At 49.4% G+C, this 24,719-nt stretch overlaps 1 protein-coding gene across 4 annotated transcripts in view; it reads right to left on the minus strand.

Annotated features, from left to right (window-relative positions):
- ATP2B4 (ATPase plasma membrane Ca2+ transporting 4) overlaps positions 1–24,719 on the minus strand; it is a 92,692-nt gene that overhangs the window by 49,434 nt on the left and 18,539 nt on the right. The window lies entirely within an intron of this gene.

Below are 24,719 nucleotides of genomic sequence, written 5' to 3' on the forward strand. Positions count from 1 at the left end.
CAGACCAAGCAACACAAATCCCACAACTTCAGAAACTTGGAAATAAAGGTATGACCGCTCATGGCTCTGATGTTCTCCCTATTTGTGGGAACTCTACACAATTCTTTCATCTTGACCTAACTTCTATGAGGTGAGAAGAGGTCTGGAAAGGAGTGCTTTGGAGGATGGCCTGCCAGTCTGTCACTCTCCCCCACGCTCCATACCCTTCCCTACTCCCAACACATACATTTACAAACCAGGAGGACAGCCTGATGGAAGATGCCCAAATCCTCTAAGCCCCTTAGAGTACTCAGCCTCCCCAAATCCTCTAAGCCCCTTCGAGTACTCAGCCTCCAGCTGGACAGAAGCTGTGCAGCTTGCTGCAGTTGTCAGCAGGTCAGGCCCGGAGGGTCAGGTCTTGGAGCTAAGCGCCTCCCTCCTCAAAGCTTTTGGAGCAAAGGGGAGAGTAAAATGCTCAGGCAGTTGGTGAAAGAGGGTGGAACCTTTTTACGTAAGGGGCAGAAGGGCCTCTGAGGGAAAAGATAGTGAGTTTAAAGCCTATGAGTGTTAGTTTCTCCGGGGTGGGAGGGATAAGACAGCTTTTGATTCAGATAGAGCCTAGGGCCACAGCCATGTCAGCAGGGGAACAAAGTCAGCCTCTGCAGGAGTGAGCACCAGAGGGTCTCCTTCAGCATTCCTCCCTCCAAAGGCACGTCACCTCTCGCATATGCTGACTGGGTGGCTGACTAGGTGAAGGAGAGGAGCTATGTGTAGGTGAGAAGGTGGAAGGCTGACCGTGAGAAGAAGGCTTATCCTGAGCCCTGTTCTCTGCTTCAGCTTCAGAGAGTGGCTTCTATGTGCCATGCAGGACCCATTGCCACACGTCAGCCACTGAAATGTGAAGGGGTTCCTCCTGAATGCAGCACCAGAACACGGGGGCAGGGGAGGGGCAGCCGAGGGTGAACTGTTGCCCCTGGCCTGAGTCCCATTACCAGGGGGTAGCAAGGAGCTCTGGGTAGTCTCTCTGGAATAAATAGATGACACCCTCGCTTCTAGAAGGTGAACAAGGCACAAGAACTATTAGATAAGGACTTGACTCTTTTATCAATTACTTTTCCAAAAATCACACGTGGCCAAAGTTCTTGCTGATTCCAATCAATCCTGCTCTCAGCAGGATCCCCTGGGGTAGAGGTGATCACAGACCCGCTTTCCCAGTGGGCCTTCTGCCTCCTCCTTCTGTCACAGGTTTTTAGAGCTACTCTGACTTACACAGGGTTGAGCAAGCAGGGCTTTGTTTTGTTGTTGTTGTTATTTTTAATATCGCACTCCCTTTATTTTTCGATACTATCAGAGAATCCTGGAAACAAGGAGGTCTGGACAAAACTGGAGGCAGTGTATCCAGATCCCTTTATTCAGACTGGCATGGAGATAAGCAGGGCCACAGAGTCTTCTCTCCAGTTCAGCTTCTCCCCAAGCCTGTTCCGAAGCAGTGGGAAGGGCTACGGCAGCGGGAAGCCCACTCGATCCTTCCGTAGAACTCCTTAGGCTTTGGGAGGGTGCTGAGAACAGTGCTGACCGTGCTAAGCTGGAGGTCAGATTTTCCTTCTCTGCCTCTACCTACTACAGTGCTCGCTCGTGAGGGCAGAGGTTTCACTCCTGTTCTCCGCCTTCTCCCCAGCGCCTCGAGGGGCACCCGCACACAGTGGGCATCCAGCTACACTTTTTACTGAGTAACCAACAGCAGATCCAGAACCAGACTGACCATCTTCCCAGGTACCCTTTGGGCAAGCAGTCTTCTGGGGGCTCAGTTCCTCCCACCCTAACCTGGGGGAAGAATCAGCCCCACCTTTTCATATCATCCTAAAAAAGTGATAAAGGAGTGGAATTATAGACAGAAATAGTGCTTGGAAATCTTAGATGAAAGATGCCCGGGGTCCAGTATAGGACACTCAGGTGATCTGAGCTTAATGAACTTTGTTATCTAGCCCTTTAAGTAGAAAGGCAGTAAGTCCCATGTACCCCTCCATATTTCCTTGCCAGAAGAAGAATGGAAGATCCCAAGGAGCCTTCACTAGCAATTACTATTAGCTAGGTTATAACCCCTAGGCTACACAGCCCTGGATCTCTAGAGAAGGAGCAGTCTAAGTCAGAATTTCTTGCTTTGAACTTCTCCTCAAGGTATCTAAGAGGAGAGCTTCTTCCACTCACATAGGCAACTAATGAGAAAAAAGCCACTTAAGATTAATACACATGGGGTATGTGGGAAAAAAATGAGGTCTGTCTGCTTTAGGTTGCTCTAGAGCAGGAGTGGGGAACCTTTTTTCTCCCAAGGGCCATATGGATATTTATAACACCATTCACGGGCCATACAACATTATCAACTTAAAAACTAGCTATGAAAAAAGCTCCTAGATTTATTGAATTGAGTCCTGCCTGTGGTTGCCTTGGCAGGGCCAGACCTATATGGCCCATGGGCCGGACGTTCCCCACCCGTGCTCGAGAGACACGTACTCAGGAGGCCAAGCACTAAGCTGCTGGCACAAAGTCGAGGGAGCAGTGCCCAGCTGGGAGCCCAGTTTATTTCTCCATGAAAGTTGCTGTGGATTCAGAGGTGCCCACACTACTCTCTGAGCTCTAAGCTCTGAGCTCTGAGATATGAGCTCATTGCATCTGCTGAGCTTGCCTAGCCCCTGACCTTATTAGGAAACTGGCAAAGAATCATCTGTAAGTGTTCACACTGCCTCTGCCTCAGACACAACACTCAGGCGCCTGGGAGGCAATACCTCTTGTCAGGTCAGAATGAATCATTCGGCTCCGGGGATTCTGGGTAAGGTATGTTCTCACTGGGAGAGCAAGTCTCTCATCCCTTCCTGCAGGGCCAAGAAATCACGTTATTCTACATGATCATAAAATCATTTGAATTTTTTTCTTCCTAAAGTCTTGTACCATGTGTCCTAAATTTGTAATGACACGTGGAAGCATTGGCATATCAATTCTAGGTAGGACAGCTGTGACCCCCACCTTACAGATGAAGACAATGACATCCAAGGAGATAAAAAATGATCTGGTTTTTGGCAAGTCAGTGACCTTGACGGCAGGCCATTCTTTTTAAACATCTAAGGGGTCCTTTAAAACGCAGGTGGCTCTGGGGTTGTGCTGGGAGTTTCCTCGTAAACATCTTTGGTGCAATTGGTGCAAGCAGTTTTGCCACACAACTAATTGGCCATAAGGCAATTTTGCCGAACAAGATAAAATAACTGGTTGACAGCCTAGTTTACATCTGGCAGACTTCATGTATTTAGCTAGTCGTCAGTTTGGTTTCATTTCTCCATGGATGAAGTTCTTGCAGCTACTCCCATTTTTACATTATATGAATCTCGAACCTCATAATGGTCTATAGAGTGACCAGTAGATGTGGTGGTTTTACAACAGTGGATGACAGCCACACATGGAGCAGATTGCAAAGCTCTGTGTACAGCCAGACCTGCAAACTCTACTAGAAAATGGTCACAGATCCGTTTGCAAATCCTTCGGTGAGCCCCGTGAGCCCTCCCTCTTGTCATAACCGAAAGTGTACCAGGCAGTGCAAATTGATACCTCTCTCAATGAAGGGAGAAGAAATTTTAGCAAACAAGAAGTGCCATGCCTAACAGGATCAATCAACAAGCAGAAAAGGTATAATGGAAGACATGTATATTCATTTTTCTCAATAAAGTTTTAAAAACTTTGTTCTTAATTTTTCATGTTGCATTATCATTATGTCTTTTTTAATGTCCCTTTTAATTTTCCATTATTTTATCTTCTAGGGCAAAATTGCCTTAGAGCCAATTAGTTGTGTGGAAAAAAGTGTGCGGGGAACATAGTTGCAGGAAAAATATACCTAGAACCCTCTTGGTTACAGAAAGTAGCCATTTCCATCTGAAGGTAATGCTGACACTCACCCTCGCTCGCTCTCTTTCGGAATCATCTCCATCATATCCTTGGCAATGAGGGCGAACAGACCCTCCTCCCGTTCTCAAGACACGAATCACCCCCACAATTCCCCACAATTCTCAGGCTGCAGCTAGGCCCACTGGCAAGCTCCAGAAAAGAGGACCTGCCTGGGACAAGAACTTCATGGCCTGAGCCACCAAACCATAAACAATAGTCAGAAGATGCTCTGTTTCCTCCAATTTTGTCCAAAGAATCCCTTACTCTTGGAAACTTTCCCGGGGTGCTAAAGAAGAGATAGATCTCCAGGCTCTGAGGAAAAAGGGTGACTCCCCTGTATGGATAGAGTAAGGTATTTTGAGGATCTAAAAGGAACCCACCCCCTGAGTCTTCCCTGCCAAAGGCGCCTGTTAAATCTGATGCAATGTGTGAGAAATAAAGTATGAATGGAGATGGGAGAAAGGAAACAGGAGGGGCAAGGGGCCAGGGCTTCAGGCTGGGGCAGCACTGCAGCCAGGCCTGCCTGGAATAAGCCACTAGACTCAGCTCCGGCCTCTGGGCTGCAGGTGGGAGGGGCTGCTCAGCACCGCAGACTCGGGTGCCCTGCCCGGCCTGCCCTCCCCGGGGCGCGGGAGGGAGGTGTGGCAGCCCTCAGATGCTCTAGTTGGAGAGCCAGCATCACTGCTCCACAGGCAGGGAGGGGTGAAGAAGGGAGCCTGGGGAGGGGGGCAGGCTGGCCCCACCTTGGGATGCACCAACTGAACTATAAAACCGGCTTCAGGGCCACCCCCAACCCCTCCAAATTAAAACCTGTTCTCTTTTCTCTGACCCAGATGCTCCCTTCCTCATCCCAAATGAGGCTCTATTTCTCCCTATATTCAGAAATGAGGGTGGGGTTGGGAAGAGAGGGAAATAGTATTGAGCACCTACAATGAGCCAAGTACCATGCTAAGCACTTTACACACATATATATGCGCGCGCGTGCGCACACACACACACACACACACACACACACACACACACCATATAGTGCCTAGCATAGTGGCTGATGTGTACTGGTTGGTCCACACACACAGTAGCCAGTATCATGATGATGTCTATTGTTTCACCGGATCCTCACTAACGAGCCCACAAGGAGGGTGCCCTATTTCATAGCAGGGAAAACAGATTCAGAGAACCAGGAGTTGTGACCTAGTCTGAACTCAGAGCCACCCTGCCTCAAGTACAAGGACACTAAGGAAATAGAAACGAAGCTATGGGTTTACTTCCTGAAGTTTGATGAGAACATATACCTATCTGCCCCTGGCTCATGACCCATAAAAGCTCTGAAATAGGTCAGGAAAACACCTCCTTAACCTCTTTGAACTTTCGGGGCAGGTGTGGGGATAGATCCAGGGCTTATCAGGGGGGCAGACACACCCCACCCAGGCCCTCCTCCACCACATCGGGTACTCCCCCAGCCAGAGTACACTTGGCTCTGGACTGGCACGATCTCAAGCATATCCATCTCCCACCTGGAGATCCCAGGGGTGGGGATGAGGGCTCCCTCCACTCTGTCATCGCACACCCTTGGCCTTGCAACCTGTAGTGACTTGGGAGAGGCTCAGAGAGCTCTGTCTCTAGATTCTCCCTCTCCCTCTAGCGGGGCACCTCCCGTGCATCACCAGCAAGGTCTTAACTCTGCCTCTTCTCTCAGGCACTCATGCTTCTCAGGGACTCGTGCCCTCCCTGTCAAGAAAGCTGGCAAGCTCCTCAACATGCAGGCTTCCCCCACTTCCCCCCAGGCCCTCTCTCTGAAGGTCTAAACTGCACGCAGAGGCTGCTCTGCTCCCTCCTCATTACAGGCCCCTTATTTCCATGGCCCAGGTTCTACCTCACCCTTGCCAGTTCCCACCGCTCAGGTCTGGCAGCCATCCTAGTCGCGGTCCCAGGTCTTCCTTCCCTCCCCACGCCTGCCTGCCCTAATTGCCCCTCTCCTGCCTGCTGGCTCACAGAAGAGACCTGAGCACACACCCTCCCCTCAATCTACCGAGGCTCTGGCGGCATGTGGGAAGGTCAGAGGCAGAGCCCATTGGCTAAAGTTCAGGGGGTAGGCGGCACCGCCTTTATCATTAGCAACCACCAGGCCCGTGCCAGGAAGCCCAGTGAGGGCTGGGGTGCCAGAACCAGGCCTCTGCACTGACCATAGGATGGCACACTGTGGCCTGCGGGCCGGGGCCTGGAACCTTAGGCTAATTCTCAGCCCTTCCTAAAGAGAGAACATCAACATCACCTCTTGGTTAGGGGGGTTAGGGTGACACACACACACACACACACACACACACACACACACACACCTCCCTTGCTTACCCCTCCCCCTTCCCAAAGTCGGCTGCCCAGACAGCGTTTTCAATTTAGCAGCAAAAATGTAGCGCTAAAGTCGAAGCATCTATCTGGAGAAAATATGCCACACTTAGCCTCTGGGTCTCAGACACCCAGAATTCATCCCTTCTCCCCAGAACCGCCTGGTACTTCTTGGCTAAGTTAAGTCTATGCACATCCAGGACCCAGTCATCTACTCCTGGGTGCACCTCCCACAGAAATTCTCCTACAGGTCCAGAGGGACATGTGCAAGGATGTTCGGTGGAACACTGTTTGTGGTGACAGGGAATTGAAGGCAACCTGGGATCCCCGCCCCCGAGATGGTGAGCTAGGTAAGGGGGATATCATGCAACAGAAACACAGATCAGACGCACACAAGATAATAACAGTGCTTAGTGGGGGCAAAAGGTGCTGTAACAGCTTTTACATGAATTAAAAATACATGCACCTAAAGCAAGTCTATACATTTTAAGGGACATATTTAAACAAAAAGATGCATTAGAATGCTGTTCATACGTAAGGAGGGGAACAGATGTGGGATATGGGGAAACACTGAGCACAGGAAGGGCCTTGCATGAACTAATGATAATAATGGGCCACGAGTCCACTGTTGATCAACTCAGTACTCTGCACGTGAGGTCCACAAAATAAAAATAAAAATAAAAATAAAAATAAAAATAAAAACATACCATGATGCTGAAACTTTTCAGACCTGGAAGAGCTGTACTGTCTACAATATGTTATGACAATGATGATAAAACTTATCAGTTCTGGCCAGATGCCTTCAGTGGGCAGGGAGAAGGTAGAGCCCATAGATAGCATAAACATTCTCAAAAGAGCGATTCCAAGAATTGACCCAAGGTTGCCAGTTTGCTCCTGATTGTCTGGCCCGTTGACCCAGTCCATGTTGGAGACCTCAGGAATCATTAAGATGAAGACGGGTCCAGCCGGGCGTGGCTCAGCGGTTGAGCATCGACCTAAGGTCCAGGAAATCAGGGTTCGATTCCCGGTCAGGGCACATGCCCGCGTTGCGGGCTAGGCAGCCGATCAATGACTCTCTCATCATTGATGTTTCTATCTCTCTCTCTCCCCCTTCCTTTCCTCTCTCTGAAATCAATAAAGATGTTTTTTTTTAAAAAAAGATGAAGACAGGAAGCTTCATGGCATGGATCAGAAATGTGCGTGAGAGGGCAATGTCTCCCTGCTCCCCACCTCCATCCAAAAATAGCATCAATATATCAAGATGAAAAAGGGCAGTCCCTTGGCCCCAGAGCCATGGGGAATGCACCCTCTTTCAAATAATGAGTCATACTGGCCCAGGTCACCTCTGTGGCCTCCTGTGACTCAGGGGTGTGGGGGTGTTCACTGCAAGCTAGAGCTAAAACAATGTCGAGGATGAGACAGAAATGCTGACCGTTTCCTTCTGTTAAGGAAGACAGAGCTGATTTGAGGTGGGAGTGACAGTACCGTCTGGAAGGTCTGCTGTTTCATGAAAGGGTGCTGGCAGCCTCTCCTGATCTCTCCCATCCGACTGTGGGAAATGCTCAGGATATGAGCTAGCAAAGCATCTGTCTTTGACGCTAAGTAAGATGCAGCACCTTGGACCTGGGACAGGAAGCTCCCAGGCCAGCAGACAGGAGGCAGGCCGTGGGCAGTAACGTTCACATATCTAGCATGTGCACTCCCTTGGGCCACCCAGATTGCCTTTCTTGGGGCTGCTGTGGTTTTTCCACATTTTGGCCTCAAGGGAACAAAAGGGCTTTTTAGCAGCTGGGTTGGATCCTGCGTTATTTTTAGAAACCAATTTCAGAGAATCATGCCATGCTCATGGAGGGGGAGCTACTGGGTCTGGATCTTGTTGCTCCTAGGCCTCAGGTTCTGCTGGAGCTCTCGGGGGTGAGGGAAAGCTGTCTGGCCTCAGACTGGGGAGGCCACATCTCATGCACCGAAAGGGAGTGCTGTGGGCAGCTGCTCTTCCCCCAGGGGCCCAGCAAGAGAGGATGCAAAACAACATTCCTGTGCGACCCACACACTAGTCAGAGTACCACAGGCTGGACGTCAAGCCTGGCCAGCGCTCCATCCCTCCACTCCAAGACAGCCCACCTGCACAGAGTACAGAGAGCCAAAGGCTTTGCCCATCCGGCCTTCTCTCAGCCCAGCTGTTTCCTGGAGTCCCAGACAAACGGCAAGAACTCCGTGCTGAGAAGAGGCATTTATCCGGAAAGAGCTGGGAGCTCTCCCTAGTAACCCGTCACCTCACTGTCCCCATTCCCCTTTCTTGTTCATTCCTTGCACAGACAGAGCCACTGAGTCAGCCTGGGCTCAAAAAGTAGACTGCTCACACTCACTCCTCGCACTTGCGTTTCAGAGCCCGAGGGAGCACCACCGTCCCCAGGAGGGCTGGTTAGAATCTGTGCTGGGCCAGCTCCTAGAGTTTCTGGTTTCAGGAGTTCTGGGCTCCAGCTGGGGACCATGCACTTCTAAGTCCCCTAACAAGGGGATGCTGATGCTGCTGGTTTGGGGACCACACTTCGTAATGCTGCAGAAATTATGAAGCATCTCTGCAAACAATGTCATGACAACCTCTAACAACAGAAGCCAACGCACTTGAAGGCCTTGAACGGGGTCCAGTCCAAACACCGCCCAGATCTAGGCTGAGGGGAGGCACAGGAGAGTGTCGTCACACACATATCTGGTCCTGCTTTCCCTTCTCTCTCCAGCCCTCCCAGGATGCTCTGCTTCTGTTCATTCCAGGGCAGTCCCCTTTCCCAGAAAGACCCCTGAGCTTCCCAAGGAAAGGCCCTCTCCTGGGAGAGCAGAGTGGAGAGGATGTCCCTGGACAGGCTGTAGCAGAAGCCAGCGTCTATTCAGAAAGGTAAAGGCACGACCTTGTCAGCGTCAGAGAAACACCAGACCCCTTTCCGGTTCAGGTGGCTCTGAGCACCCCCCGCACCCCTGTTTCCTCCATCCACAGGGGATGAGAGCTGGAGGGGAGAAAATGAGGGACCAAAAGACACCCACTCAGGGCTCCCCAAGTATCACCACCCCTGGGTACATCTGGACCCAGGCTGCCTTTTCCCTGCCACCCCCAAAGCCCCCACAGAAGAGCCGGCCCGAGACCCCCCTGGCAATACCTCTGCAGGGGCGGGGGTGTGTGTGTGTGTGTGTGTGTGTGTGTGTGTGTGTGTGTGTGTGACACCTACCCACTGCTATGATGGGGCACAAGGCGGCGGCAGGGGCGCAGCTGGCAGAGCAGCAGCAGCTGCTGTTTTCCAGGCGGGTGACAGGCTGCTGTAAACACGGTTTAGGTTGCTATGGCAAAGTAAGTGTGCAGCCTGGCCACGGTGCAGCTATTTATGTGCCTGTAATGGCAGAGTGGTCTGTTTTTATTATTTTTCTTTTAAAGTTTTCCTTTCCCAGCCCCCTAAAACAGCTTAAAAAATAAAAATAAAAAAGAGCAACCACAACTTTCTCAGGAACAGAAAGAATAGAGGCAGAAAATACAGCTTGGGCCAGCAAGGGGCAGTGAGTGAGGAGTGAGGGAAAGAGGTAAGCTCCTCTAAAGAAGGAAGGGTGGAGCTTCTTGTCCTTACACCTCCTGCTCAGCTCATCTAGGAGAAAGGCCAAAACTCAAGATCTTCTCACCTCTGCACCCCCCCCCCCCACTACGGACAGAAGACAAAGCCCCTCAGTCATCCTTCTGGTCAAAGCGAGGCTGCAGCCAGCAGCATTCCTCACATCCCTTCCCCTTGCCACCATCCCCCCTGGCTGCCAAGGTCACCAGGATGAAGATACTGAGGATTCCACCAGGGGTCATGGGAAGAGAGGCTCCAGGCAGAGTTCCCCTCTCCCAAGGGTGTAGGGCCACCCAGCATGCAGCCAGGCCGCTCCCTGCTGGAGGTGCCTCTGAAGGGACACATGCTTTTCCTCCACTTGTGCAGAGGACTTTCATCCTGTTCTCACTCCTTAGAGAGCTCTGGGGTGAAGGGATACTTTTGCACAAGATTTAAGGCTTTAGTTAGGGTGGTGAGGACCCCTGGCCAGCACCGAGGAGTCAGCATGGAAGATTCAGACGCTGAAGGATGATCACAAGTGAGGTTGATTCCTCTGGGACACATGTCTCCAGGGCACCAGGCACCTGGGAAAGGTTTTGGCAGAGGAGGTAGAGAGTGACCAGAAATCAGCCATTGGAGTCACACACACAACTAAGCTGAAAGTGGATACTGACTTTGATAAGTATGCCATAGGATGTCAATCGCTAAATGACATCTAAGCAAGAGAAAGAGAATCACCTTCCAGAAACAGCTAGTTGGAGTACAAAAGATGATACGGGATTTATCATCCCTCTTCCTCCATCTCATTCCAGCTCCTTTGGATTGGTATGCCCTTAAGAGGAGAACCCCACCCCCACCCCAACTGCTGATGGGCACATTAATCAGGTACAAGTAAATTTAGGGCAACTGAATGCCTCCAGGATGCCACCATGGCTCAAAAAAAATATCAGTGAGAACAAACCCTACGGGGAGGAAAGAGGGCAGGAAACGGGGGAGGCTGCTGCTGACTCCATCGAGGAAGCACCCTCCGCTGCCCCAGGAGCAGTCAAAGTCCCAACTGACAGCCCTGGTTAGCTGACAAGGTCTTGCTGGGGAAATCAGAATTTGGGACAGAAATCAGTCTTGGCAGCACCTTGGGGTCAAAAGAGCAGAGCAGGCATGGTTCCTAAGCCTGTCAAACCAACTGTCATCAGCATTCCACTGTTCCTGTAGGGCAGGAAGGGTCTGGCGGAGGTGAGGAAAGGGTCCAATGTGGATCACCATCCTGGACAGCTGGGAGTAGGCACCACAGGTGAGCGAGTGTCCCAGACACAAGTGTTTCTGTTCCTGAGTCTCAGGGTATTAACTCAAGCTGAGTGGCCATTCCTTGGGAATACATAAAAAGACGAAGAGAAGCAGACATGTCTCAGGGCCACCAAGACAGAGTAAGCTTCCAAAAATTATGGGCTAGAAAGAACATCTCTTCACAAAAGGGCTCAGATCCATGGTGAGGGACATAGGGCCCATTGTTGAAAGACACAAAGGGCGGGAGACAGAGGTGACTCAGCCCCAGCTGGTCACTGTTGATGGAAATCTCAGGGAAGAGAAAGTGGAAGGTACAGTGTATTCTAAGTGAACAGAAGGGTTGTATCACCTCTCTATCCCGACCTCTCCCCAGCGCCTGACCCAACACGTGGAGTCAATCCTGACCTCTCCCCAGCGCCTGACCCAACACGTGGAGTCAATGAATGAGCCACGCTTCTCTGCCAGTCTCCAGAGAGAATCATGTATCTGCCAGTCCCCAGAACCACTCCTTGGGCACTTGCCCCCTCTCACCTCCTCCCTCTTGGGGCCCTGGGGTTGGTGGCCTGAATGGGTTGGAGGCCCATCTCCGTGTTCTCCAGGACACAGTACAAGGCTTTTCTGGGGCAGGGAGAAGGAAGACCAGGTCTCACTGCAGGAATCATCCACTCTCTAGGGAGAGGCAAAGGGAAACATGAAGAATTTAAGTTCTCTCGCCACCCATTGGATCCTACACTCCCACACACAGCATTTTAAACACCACGGCAGAGCCTCTGAGGAAAGACAGGGGAGGAGAGCTATGGTGACGGCGGTGGTGGGCACGTCTGTAGGAAGGGGCAAAAAAGGATGTTTTCCAGATTATTTCTGAAGCACTGAGCTGCCAGAAACCATGGGGAAAACATCTAGTCCCAAACTTACCACCTCCTCACTTGACTCTATATACCTCATTCCCAAACATCTCACTTTGTCGTTCAGATCTATGTATATCCCTCCCCACCCCCCCACTCCGTCTCCCTCCCTCTTATTACCTCTCCCTCCTTCTCTCTCCAACCCATGTGCCTCAATCTCGGAATCTCTCGTATTCTCTTTTTGCACGTCTCCAGGGACAGCCTACTTGGCTGGGATTCTATTCTCCTTACCTGGGTAATTTCTGAAGCCAATCAGCCCTCTCTAGCCCACATTGGTTCAAATAGTGCAAGGGAGACGGATATGCTGAGAAGCAAGCAGGGAGCTGCGGGGCTGCCATGGCTGTGCCCACACGGGCCACTTGGCGTCACTGGGGCGCGGGTGATGGGCCAAAGGCGCACAAGACAAACTCTAGGAGCCCGTCTGCACTCTCCCAAGTCCACCTGGAGCCTGCCGGGCTAAGTCTAATCCGTATGCAAAATGCTGACAGCGAGGACTCAGAAGTGAGAAGCCCTAACAGAGATGGAGGAAGAGGAAGGATATGAGACTATTCCTATGAATTTAAAACTAAAGTCAGGATTTAGTATGCTCGGCTGTTTCCAACCCAGCACAAATAGGGAGGTGGCCTGATGCAGGAAGGGGCTGGGAGACTAAATATAAAAGGCACGATCTGACTCTGGCTCCTTTCAATGCTCCCACAGGAGTTGAAAATTCAAGCACTGAGCACAATAAGCTAGCCCTTCCTAACTACAGGCTGCAGGATGGCTCCACTGTCACTCCCCGGTTCTACTCTGAGCCTGTAAGGCCTGGGTAGGGAGTAGGCATAGGAGGCTAAAGCCCAACTCCCTGGTGACACGGCTGCCTTCTTCCAGCTCCCCCCACCACTGTATAAGAATTCAAGGGGTCACAGAAGGGACCGGAGGAGGAGTGGTAGCAAAAGGCATCCTAACCCAGCAGAGCCAGGCCTTTGTGGGCATCTCACACTATTTGCCCAACATTTGCTTCTACAAAATTTTGCAGGAACACTTTTTTCCCACCTTCTCCAGTCTCACACACCCTGGCCAACTGTTCCAAATTAGTAAGATCTCCATCACCAGAGAACAAGCCTTTTCTGAGTGGGGGAGGGATCAGTGCCCTCCCTTCAGGGTTTCAGTCTCTGCAAGCAGTCAAATCCAGCGAGAAGCCAAGGACACACCAGCCTGCTCTCCCCCCTCCCCGCTCCAACAGCCAGCTCAAGAAAGAGGACTCCTTCGTAGGGGAAGTCCCACGGCAGTGAGGCCATGGAAACTTTGCCGTCTAAGGCTGTGGAATTCTTCTACTGGGCTCCTGCCGTTAATCATCCCAGCTGCCTGGATTCCCAACTTGGGGCTTTAAAAGGTAGCACCAGAGCAAGAAGGACAAACATGTCAAGGGGAAGAAAAAGCAGAAAAAAGTTGGTGTAAGCTGAAAGATAACCACCCCCAACACCAGTCTTTTGAGTAGTTGAGTGTGAGAAGGGGAAAGAAGAAAGAGTGCAAGAAAAATAAGTGTAGACCACATTCCAGAAACTCCTCCAGACTCCCAGCTAATGTTACTACAGTCACACTCCAGATCTTACAGAGAACATTTTCCTAACCCACTTGTGAAAGGATTATCGAGGGATTGGTTGGTTTGAAAGTTCTCCTTATAGCAGATCTGAAAAAACAGAGGCTCCTGTGCCCCTTTGGGAAAGAATTCCAGAGACCTCACAGCTGGGAGTACAAGGCTTTGGAACATTAACTTCCAAGATGGTAGAGGTGGCCTCTTAGGCCACGTTGCCACGGTTTCCAAGACAACAAACAGAGGTTTGGTCCTAAAGAGAGGTGGGAAGGTGAACTGCCTTTTTCTTCCTATGGGAATAGTTTCAAGGGCCAAGACAGGAGGGGAATAGGGTAAAATGAGAAGATTACAGAAGGCTACAAGGGAAAGAAAATGGACAGTCCTGACAGTTCCCATCCTTCCTGTGTAGGCCAGGGTGGAAGGTCCCATGTATAGAACAAAAAGGCACCAGGCGGGGGCGAGATGAACCTAGGAAGTAAATAGGAAGATGAGGACCTCCGAGTATCAGATGCTCAGTCCACCCACCACAGAAGGCAGGAAAAACAGAGGCTAATCGAGCTGCTTTGGGAAAGGAAATGTCCTCCAAAGGCTCTGAGTTTTGCCTACATGAAGGCAGGTGAGGTAACTATCCCCACAAGTGATGTGTAGAGGTGCTGCTCCCCAGAGCTGAGGCCCACCTCACTGCCCACCCCCTACACTGGCATCAGCGCATCACCTTCCTACGTCCCCTGGCCAGGAGTCTTCAACTCTCATTCTAAAGGAGCCAGATGGGCAGAAAAGTGTCAAGTGCCAAAATGCTAACATGTCCTCCCAGCAGGAGCTGTCAGCTGAACAGGGCCACCTGGCCAAGGAGTTCCCTTTCATATTCCTGGGCAGCTCTCTGCATTGTACGAGAACCCTCTGGAGGCCTCCACCTCCTCCACCACCGCCAGAGCTGGTGCCAGCTTGGCTCTACTGGAGAGATGGAAAGGAGACAGAGCTGCTCAGGACTCTGCTACACCCAGAAGCAGTGACTGTGACACCATTGTAGGGTAAATGCCACATTCGCCCTGCTATCTTCTCAAAGCAGAGAGCGGCCTAGGGTCAAATGACCACAAGCTAGGAGGAAGGTCATACCTAATCACCATTTCATCACTAGTAATTGCACCAGCTGGTAAATTCTTGGCCTTTTCAGGGAGCAGATACCCCAGTTTTCCAACTGCATCAAACATCTCAGAGCACCCAGAATGAGAGCCATGCAGGGAACTTTGGGGACAGTCTAATACTATTTTACATTGTATTATATTTTACATAGTGAAGCATCTATGAGTCAAACACTGTGCTGGGCACTGGGACAAAAAGGTAGGATACAGCTTGGAAAGCAGGGCACAGGCCGGTGCAGATGACACGGTGAAATCCATCTTAAGTGTCAAATGAACAGCAAGATGACCTGTGCGCAGGCCAATTGCAGCCATCGAGCTACTGCGAAGAACTCACTCACAGATGGGTCTCCCTGGGCTCAGGCCCACACCCTGAGTCACTGGGAGCTTTCTCAGGGCTTCCCAGGGCTGCTACACGCACATGTGCAGAGTGTGCCCTGAACAGGTGCCCCAGGTAGGGAGGCTGTTGGGAGATGAAACACCCCAAATGTTGCTGGATGGGCCATACACCCCTTGGCTGTATTCATCTGAAGGGGGCATCTTCCTAACGTCTTTACAAGCTGCCTTATGGGCTAGCAGCTGCAATTAACTGTCAATGTGGCACATTGCCGTGGGTAACGGAACCTAAGAAATATCTAAGGAAGAAAACCAGAAGTAAATCCAGTTTGACCAGGGGATGCACCAGAAGGGCTGAAGATGTCACAGCGGCCAGGTTCATGGGCCTAGGCCCCCCTGGAGTTCTGTCTGGGGGCCAGACCGCCCAGTGGTGGCCAGGCCCTTGCCCTCACAGCTCACAGGCTCTCTCATCACAGCTCTTCTCCAGTAGCACTAGATTTGCCTTCTCTCAGCACACTCTCCTCCAAATCCATTCTCTCTGGGCCTTAATTTCCTTATCTGATAAATGGAGGTAATGAAAGTACCTTACCACATAAGCTGAGAAGATTATTATTTCTTTGTGTATAAAGGACCAGTGTCCTTAGGTGAAGATCAACTGCATTAAGAAACTATTGAACAATGGAAGCAAAGGGGGGCTACCCCTCATCCCCTGTTCCTATGCTTTCCAGGCCTGGGTCCACATCCTGGGCTCCAGGCACCAGGCAGACGTTGGTACTCCCATTCAAGGACTTCTCCAGCATCTCCAACTTTTGCAATTATATCTGGGGAATCTGTATGCTTGAGGTTCCCTCTTAAGTGGCGTTGGCAAGAAAGAAAGGCAGAAAAGTTCATGAGTCACCGAAGGTTGTGGTAGGAACTCACATCTGGGCGATGCCACACCGTTTCAAAGCACTCTGATGTGCTACCTTTGGGGCAGCCTTTTAGGACAGGCAGGACTGATGCTAATATTCCTTCTGCAGAGTTTGTAGCACGCGGCCTTAAAGATGGCATGACTCAGTGAAGGCCATGCAACTGCAGAAAGACCCTAGAAGAAGCTAAGACATACTATGTGCTCCAAGGTCCTACAAAGAAAGTGAAGATAAACAGGAATGAGAGAGTAGGAGGGCAGCCTGGATAAAACAGAGAACTGGAGGCCCAACCCAGGACTTTGGAGCTGGAGGATTCCTGTCCTGATGAGCTCAGAGGGTTTTCCTACTTCCTCCCAGAGGCAACTGTGACACATGCTGAGGGTGTGTGTAATGTGGTGTGTGTCATCCTCTTAGGCAGTGGACATCTTGAGGGTACAGATTGTGCACAAGATAGACGCTATGTAATTCCCGGTGTGTTGAGGGGTGTAAAAGAAGCAGAGAGAGGAGAGCAAAACAGGACAGAGGAAGACTGAGAGGAAGGAAGGAAGGGGGCCCTTCCCCTCCAGAAACTCGGAGACGCAGAGTCTAAATAAAGAAGACAGGACGCACCCAAATTAGGGCACACCCTGTGATTACAGCGGAGTAGTACAGAAATACTGAAGGGCATCGAAGCCAAGCAGGAGACCAGAAATAACCGAGTTGATAAGAATAAACATACAAACTAAAACAAACAAAAGCTCGGACCCAGAAACAGGTAAAACAAACGCTGCTCTAGCTTTAGGCCCTTTGCCTACAGTGCCGAAAACAGAGCACCCCTGGCAACAGCAGGCTCTGTCCTCAGAAGGCAGGCGAAGGCAAGACAGAGCCCCAGACAATCCCTCCTCTCCTTTCCAACCAGCACTTCGGGGTCCAGGTGGTGTCACTTGTTGAAAGAGAGACCTTTGGAAGGGTGACATCCCAGAGGAGGCTTCAGAGCAGCCTTTGCAAACAACACACTGGCCGTAATTCCCCACCACCCGAGACGGTGACTCCTGTTTCCTGCTTCTGGGAAAGAGTAGGCTGTTCCCTCTATATTGCTGCAAATTTTGATAGCCCCAAGACTGATTAAAAGAAAGAGCGTGCCCTACCTAGCCAGTAAAACGAATTTCATTTCTCATGAAATGTCTTAATTTTTTTACTTATAAAATAGAGGCATTGATAAATTAAAACAAAAGAAAAGAGAGAACCCAACAACAGATGAATGAACAAAAGGTGATATATCCATACAATGAAATAATACTCAGCCTTAAAAAGGAATGAAATTCTGCCCGGCCGGGCGTGGCTCAGCGGTTGAGCGTCGGCCTAGCATCCAGGAGATCGAGGTTCGATTCCCGGTCAGGGCACATGCCCGGGTTGCGGGCTCGATCAATGACTCTCTCATCATTGATGTTTCTATGTCTCTCTCCCTCTGCTGCCCTCTCTCTGAAATCAATAAAGATATATATATATATATATTAAAAAAAAAGGAATGAAATTCTGATACATGCCACAACATGGGTGAAAACTGAAAATGTTATGCTATTGTAACCAATGTCGTCCCAATAAATTCAATAAAAAAATTTTAAAAATTAAATTAAAAGAGAACAAACAAACAAAAAAGAAAATAATATGCTAAATGGAAGAAGCCAGAAACAAAGGCTCGATATAGTGTGATTCCACGTACACGAAGTGCCTACTCTAGGCACAAAGCCGTAAAGTCAGGAAGTAGCCGAGAGGTTGTCAGGGACTGTGGGGAGAGGTGAGGGCCGGGGTTACCGCTCTATGGGCGCAGGGTTTCTGTTTGGGTGATGCCAAAGCTCTGTAAATGGATAGCAGTGATGGTGGCATAATAATACAAATTATTAATGCCATTCACCATCATAAAAAGTGTTTTTTTAAAGGAAGAAAACAGGAAAGCAAACAGAATGGTGCTGCTACAGATAGGTGAGAAGGGCTGAGAAGGAAAGAGCAGAAATAAATTCAGGACTGTGAGCCCAGCTCCTGGGAGCTCAGGACCATCTTGGTATTGGAGGTGGAGGCCCAGTGGTATAGAGGTCACTTATCCCAGACAGTGACCTCTGACATGCCCAGGACTGGGAGCCCACAGAGGGCCTGGCACAACATCAAACAACTCAGTAGGCCACCTGGCAAGGCTAAGTGGCAGAGCCAAGGGGGGGGACGGGACAGACTGGGCTTCTGAAGACCATGCTCTGTGTATATGGGGGTGATGGGAGTGGAAAGGCATTGAGGGCAATGGGCAAGTCATCTTTTCAAGGAGAGGGGAAAAGGTCAGTTTTCATTATTCACTCTCTGAAAGTCACCCCATCATCAGCTCAGAGCTCACAGGCATCTGCTTAGAGCTGATGCAGCTGAGGTCTTTCGGATTCACAGGGGAAATGCAGTGTCTACAGCCTTGTTGAATACCTCATATATTATTTCATTTGATGCTTCCAACAAACTTGGGAAATGGGTGATACTGCCCCATTGTGTAGAAAAGAGAACAGGTTAAATACCTCGTCTAGAGCCACACAGTAAGCAGTAGAGCCAGAATCCAAACCTGAGCTTGGTAAATGCCACACTTGTTCCATAAGATTGCCTCGGAGCTGCTTTTCAGAAACGAGAACTCTTTCTCAGGGACCAAGGTCACCTCTCAAGTACAGTGCGGTGATGGAGAGCACAGGCCCCGTGGGCAGACAGACTCAAGTCTCAGACCCACCACTGCTACCTGTTTGACCTTGGAAAAGTTAGTCCACGTCTCTGTGCTTGAGTTTGGGCACTGATAAATTGCAGATGATAACAGCACCCCCATTTAAAATATTTCCAAAGATTCTGAGACAATTAGTCCATGTAAAGGCATGCAGTGCTGCTACCTGGTAAGCATTCAGATATAATTATTGTGGTTATTTAATGCTATCAGTCAGCCCATTTCACCTGTCTGCGTCTGGAGCTGCTAGGGGCCTGCTCATCAGTAAGAATGCGAGTGAGGAAACGCAGACGTGCTTCCCTTGTTTCTGTTTAAGGAACAGAGGAACACCTCAAGGTTGGAAGAGACTGAAGGTCATCCAGACTGTTTTTTCCAACAGTAGAAGCCGTTTCTTCTTACTGTGGCCTAAGAGCCTACTCATTAGGGCAAACCCCATTTTGTTGTGTCTCATAGATGTTACATTTTTTACAACATGAAGGCAAGAGCCTCCACCAGCAAGAACGTTATGACTCACTTTTTTGCGGTGGTCTGGAACTGAACCCATAACATCCCCAAGGTATGCCTGTATTAAACTGGGACCTAGCCCTGGCCAGTGTGACTCAGTTGGTTGAGTGTCATCCCATGCACGGAGAGGTTGCTGGCTCAGTTTCAATGACCCCCTTTCAACAGATGGGAAAACTGAGGGGCATATTATGCTCAGTACCACAAAGTTTCCAAGCAGACAGGCAAGTTTCACACTCACACTCTCTGCCGCTTTTCTCTTCACCACGCTGTTTCTCAGAACCTCAGCTTGCTCACCTTTAGATAAGAATCGGTGCTCCCCACCCTTTAGCTCACTCTTCAATAAACGAGTGGCTACTAAGTCCAGGCCTTGCTTTATGCACAAAAGAACAGGGATAATGAAACTAGAATTTTATGCTTGCTTTGTGCCCGCCGCTCCTCCCTCTGTTACATGAAAATACGAACATTAATGGCTCAAAATGACTAACGTGGTAGGTACTCAAGAAATGGCAATACTTATTATTTGTTTCTGTATCGCAGCCTTAAATATTTTAACTGTCACATTCCCTATTGTCTTCATTCGTGTTTCCTTTCCTTTTCTTTCTTCCCACATTCTTCCCCTCCGCTAGTCTGGAAGTTGCATATTCCTAGTTTTTTAGTGTTAGCCTACAAACTTAACATCTTTAACCCCTTCCCAAGCATTAGGACCTTAGAACACCCAAACTCTGACTCGCTTTCCAACTTGCATGCTATTGTTATTAGGGATTTTAATTATAGCTTCATTTTATCCCTGTAAGTTAGACACTGTTATCTTTGTTTTCTTTGCTATTACTGGTTAGATTTAGCACCGTGTTGACAATGTCCTTTGTTTATCACTCCTTCTTGAATCTTAGATGTTTCTTTTAGATAATGTTTCTTCTTGAACTATTTCCTTTAGAAGCTGTTCTAATGAAAACCTCTTTTTGTTCGTCTGCAAAGTGCCTTAATTTTCCCTTCATTCTTGGAAGATTTTCACTGATAATATAATTCGTGTTAGCAGTTATTGTCTCAGCACTTTAAAGATATTATTCCACTATCTTCGGGCTTTTATTGTTGAGGTTGAGAAATCAATCGTCATTCCCTTGAAGGCAACTGACTTTTTGAGTTTCCTTTGAAATTACTTATCCTTGGTGTTCTGTAATTTCATTATGATGTTTCTAGAGGTGAAGTTTATTTCTCCTTCATGCGATTCATTAGGTCTCATAAATATAATAATTGTTTTTAATCAACTCTTGACCATTGCCTCTTCAATATTGCCATACTCCTATGCTCTGTATTCTCTCCTTCTGGAACATTAGTTAAATGTATATTGGGATCTTTTCATTCTATTCTGGAGGTTGGCAAACTGTATAACACATGGGTCAAATCTGGCCTGCTGTCTGGTTTTGTGAATATAGTTTTATTAGCACCCAGCCACATATTGCCTATGGCTGCTTTCATACTACAATAGGAGGGTTGAGTAGTTATGACAGAGACCATATGGGCCATAAAGCCTAAAATATTTACTATCCGACTCTTTACAGAACAAAATTTGCCAACTCCTGCTCCATTTTCTATGCTTCTATACCTCTTCCACATTTTTCCATCTTCTGTATAATTTCTCCAGAAATATCTTCCAATTCACTAATTTTATCTTTATCTGTAATTATACTATTTTAACCTTTTCACTGCAATTTTAATTTCCTTCCCTGTATTTCTTTCATTTCTAGAAGTTCTTTTTGGATATCTGAGACACGAGATATCCAAAGAGAACTCAAGCTGGTCAATTGAGTTTTGTTTCCTTCCACTACTCTTATTTCTTTTAACATATTAAATATATTTTAAAATTTTTAATATATAACCACTTCACCCTGGCCCGTGTGCTCAGTGGTTAGAGCACTGGCCCACACCCTGAAGGGTTGCAGGTTACACCACTCCAGTATCTGCAATTTTGTGGGTCTGATGTGTGGAATGTTATTTCTGCTGCTCAACTTCACTGTTAATCAGGGAAATACAAATCAAGACCACTAAGAGACCCTATTTACACCATTCAGATGGCACAAATGAAGTCTGTCGATACTGAGTACTTGAGAGGGCGTGGATCAACAGCATCTCCTACATTTCACTGGTAGGGGCTGAACTATTACAAATGTGTTGGGAAACAACCTGTCATTATCTGAATATTTTATTCCAAGACCTAGCAAGTCCCTTCTGAGCTCTCTACCCAGGAGAAGCCTGCATACGTGCACCAAGAGACACGAACAAGAACATTTGTGGTGGTAATCTTCAAAATGGTGAGAAAGGGTGCTAGCTTCACCGGGGGAATATTATATAGCAGAGAAAATGAACGAGCTACAGCTACACGCAAGAGGGAGGAATAAATCTTAGGAATATAATACTGAATGAAAATAAGCAAGTCCCAGAAGACTTTATGTAGTATAGATTTTTAATACAGAATATAAAGCAAAACTAAATAAAATATTTGTTTAGGCATACATGTTTATCAAGAGACTAATAATCACAAAATCCGGAGAGTGGTTGGGATGGGTGATGAGGTGAGGGGACAGGGCAGAAAGGGCACATAGGTGGATGCAAGTTATGCTGGTGATCTCATTTTTTGGCTTGGGTAGTGGGTTCTGGTGTCTTAATTAGACTATTAAAATATATAAACTGTGCACCTGAGAAATAAAGAAAAAGGAAGAAAGAGATAAAGGTAGAGAAGAGAGGGAGAGAGACAGAGAAAGTAGGCTTCCACTATTTCTGCCAGCAACACTTTTTAATCTGCGTGATCAGAGACAGCCATGGATCTGCCAAAAGTTAGCAAGGCTCTTTTAGATGAGAACTGTCACCTTCACGGTCCCAAACTGCCATTTAACAGCACAGTCAATATACTGCCTTGATCATATCAGCCTAATAAAAAATATCGATCTACTTACAAATTCTTACTTTAGGGGCTGCGGTGGAGGGCGAGGTGGGGGGAAAGGGAAGCAGGGCAGGTGGGCCGACATGCATATTCCTCCAGGAACCCCCGGCCGGAGCGGGGTGCACCCAGGGAGGCTGGGTCAGGTACCGTGGCCTGGTCTCCTGCTGGCGGGGCCGGGCGGGGATGCGAGGGTGTGGGGCGGGGGGCCATGGAGGGAGACTCAGGGCGTCAGCAACCCGGGGCGGGGCCTCTAGGATCCAGGGGACCCAAGCCCCCTCCCACCGCGACCTGCTGGGTCCTGGAGCCGACGCCAGCCCATACCCGGAGCTCTGGGCTGCAGGGTCGGCGACAGCGGAGCGAGCCTCCTGCCCCCCGCCCCCGCCCGCCGGGGCCTCCCGCTCCAGCTTCGCCTTCCCCGGCCCCGCAGCGTGGCCCCGCGCCGCCCTCACCCGCACCCGGAGCAGCGGGGCGACGCGCCCGCAGCGCTTCCGAACCCGGCCGCGCACCGCGGGCAGAAAAGGCGGCGGCTGCACCCGCCGCTCGGGATTACTCACCCGGGCGGTGACTCAAGGGCCCCGCAGCCGCGCCGCCCCGCCCTCCCGGCCCCGCGCCGCCCCCGCGCCACACCCGGGGCAGGAATCCCCGCTCGGCAGCCCGGGGCGCCCGCCGGCCCCGCCCGGTTCTCAGCCCGCCCTTCACCTGGCCGCCCCGCCACACCCCGCGCAGAAATCCTGCAGTTTCTGGGGCTCGGCGACACCTCTGGCGTCCCCGCAGTGCCCTCCAGGGCGCCCGGTCCCTAAGCTGCCAAGGCCTCGGGGAACAAGCATGGGCCCGCCCCGCACTTTGCTCAGTTGGGGGGGGGGGCTTCAGAGACCAGGAACAAAAACTGGGGGCGATTCTGGGATATTAGCATGAAAGACACTGTTTACGCCCGGTGGATGGCACAGCGTATGCAGAATGAGCTCATTACCCTCAGCAGCACTGGGATGACAGGGGTAAGCGGGGGGCACCCCACTTCGCAGGTGGGGAACCTGATCCCTAGAGTACAGAGTGTGACCTAGTCAGGGTAAGGGCGAGGGACCGTGCGGTTTCCTTGGCTTCAGCTTTTCTGGTCTGTGATATGGAGGGCGTTGAGCTATGGCCCCATCCAGTTCTGAAACAATGGGATTCTAGGACTTCATCTAACTTTGGCTCCTCTCATCCTCAGGAACACCTTTCAGCTCTAACAATGTCCTTTCACATATATAGTGCTTTTAATTTCTCAAAACATTTCCATTTAGATTCCACACTCCCCCTAGATTATCCTAATAATCCTTCGTGGTTAGAAACAAATGACATATGAGGAAGCTGAGGCTCAGAGGTTAAGGGACTTGTACAAAGTCACACTGTTAGCTAGTGGCATGGTCAAGAGTGCAACTCAGTTAAGAGGCTCTTCTTAATGCCTTGGACTCCCAAATCTTTCACCCAGTTTGAGCAAATCATTCACACTTCCTGGGACTCAACCCATCCTACCCAACAAAGAGGGCTAACATTTCACGTGAGCTGGAGAAATGGCTTTCCAAACCTCAGGGGCCAGGTGAGTGAGCAGCCTTCCCCATTCAAGTATCTTCATGTCTCTATCACAATCTATATATCTGTAGGCTATGGTGTACCAAGCACTTTCTCTTTTTAAAAAAATGTTTATTTATTGACTGATTTTTAGACAGAGAGGGAGGGGGGAGAGAGAAACATCTATTTGTTGATCCACTTATTTTTTTTTTTTAAAACATATCTTTAATGATTTCAGAGAGAGGAAAGGAGGGGGAGAGAGAGAAACATCAATGATGAGAGAGTCATTGATCGGCTGCCTAGCCCGCAACCCGGGCATGTGCCCTGACCAGGATCTCCTGGATCCTAGGTCAATGCTCAACCGCTGAGCCACGCCCAGCTGGGCTTGATCCACTTATTAATGCATTGATAGGTTGATTTTTTTTTTTTAATTTCTTTTTATAGATTTCAGAGAGGAAGGGAGAGGGAGAAAGAGAGAGAAACATCAATGATGAGAGTCATTGATCAGCTGCCTCCTGCATGCCCCCTGCTGGGGATTGAGACTGAAACCCGGGCATGTGCCCTGACTGGGAACCGAACCTCCATCTCCTGGAGCATAGAGGTCGATGCTCAGCTAGTGAGTCACGCCGGCTGGCTGGTTGATTCTTTCATTTTCTTTTATGTGCCCTGACAGGGGATCAAACCCACAACCTTGGCTTATCGGGACGGTGCTCTAACCAAATGTGCTACCTGGCCAGGGCTCAAAGTACTTTCATATTCATTATCCTGTGTGATTCTTGTAAAAACCCTGAAAGGTAGTCAAGATTGTACTATCTGGTATTTTAAGGAGTGAAAAGGCTGAAGTGTAACAGGTAAGTGGCATTTGCAACAATAACACTCTGTCCTCTTGTGTTGTCTCAGGAGCTGCTAGGGAAACCAGTGTAATAATGAAGAACCCCCTGTATTCCTAATGGAAACCCAAAGCATCTCCCCCCATTTTTCTCATCCATCTCCCTAAGGTGGCCTAGGAAGGAAGAAGGTGCAGGTGTGAAACCT

Source organism: Miniopterus schreibersii, assembly GCF_964146895.1.
Source record: "Miniopterus schreibersii genome assembly, chromosome: 19".
Lineage (NCBI taxonomy): Eukaryota > Metazoa > Chordata > Mammalia > Chiroptera > Miniopteridae > Miniopterus > Miniopterus schreibersii.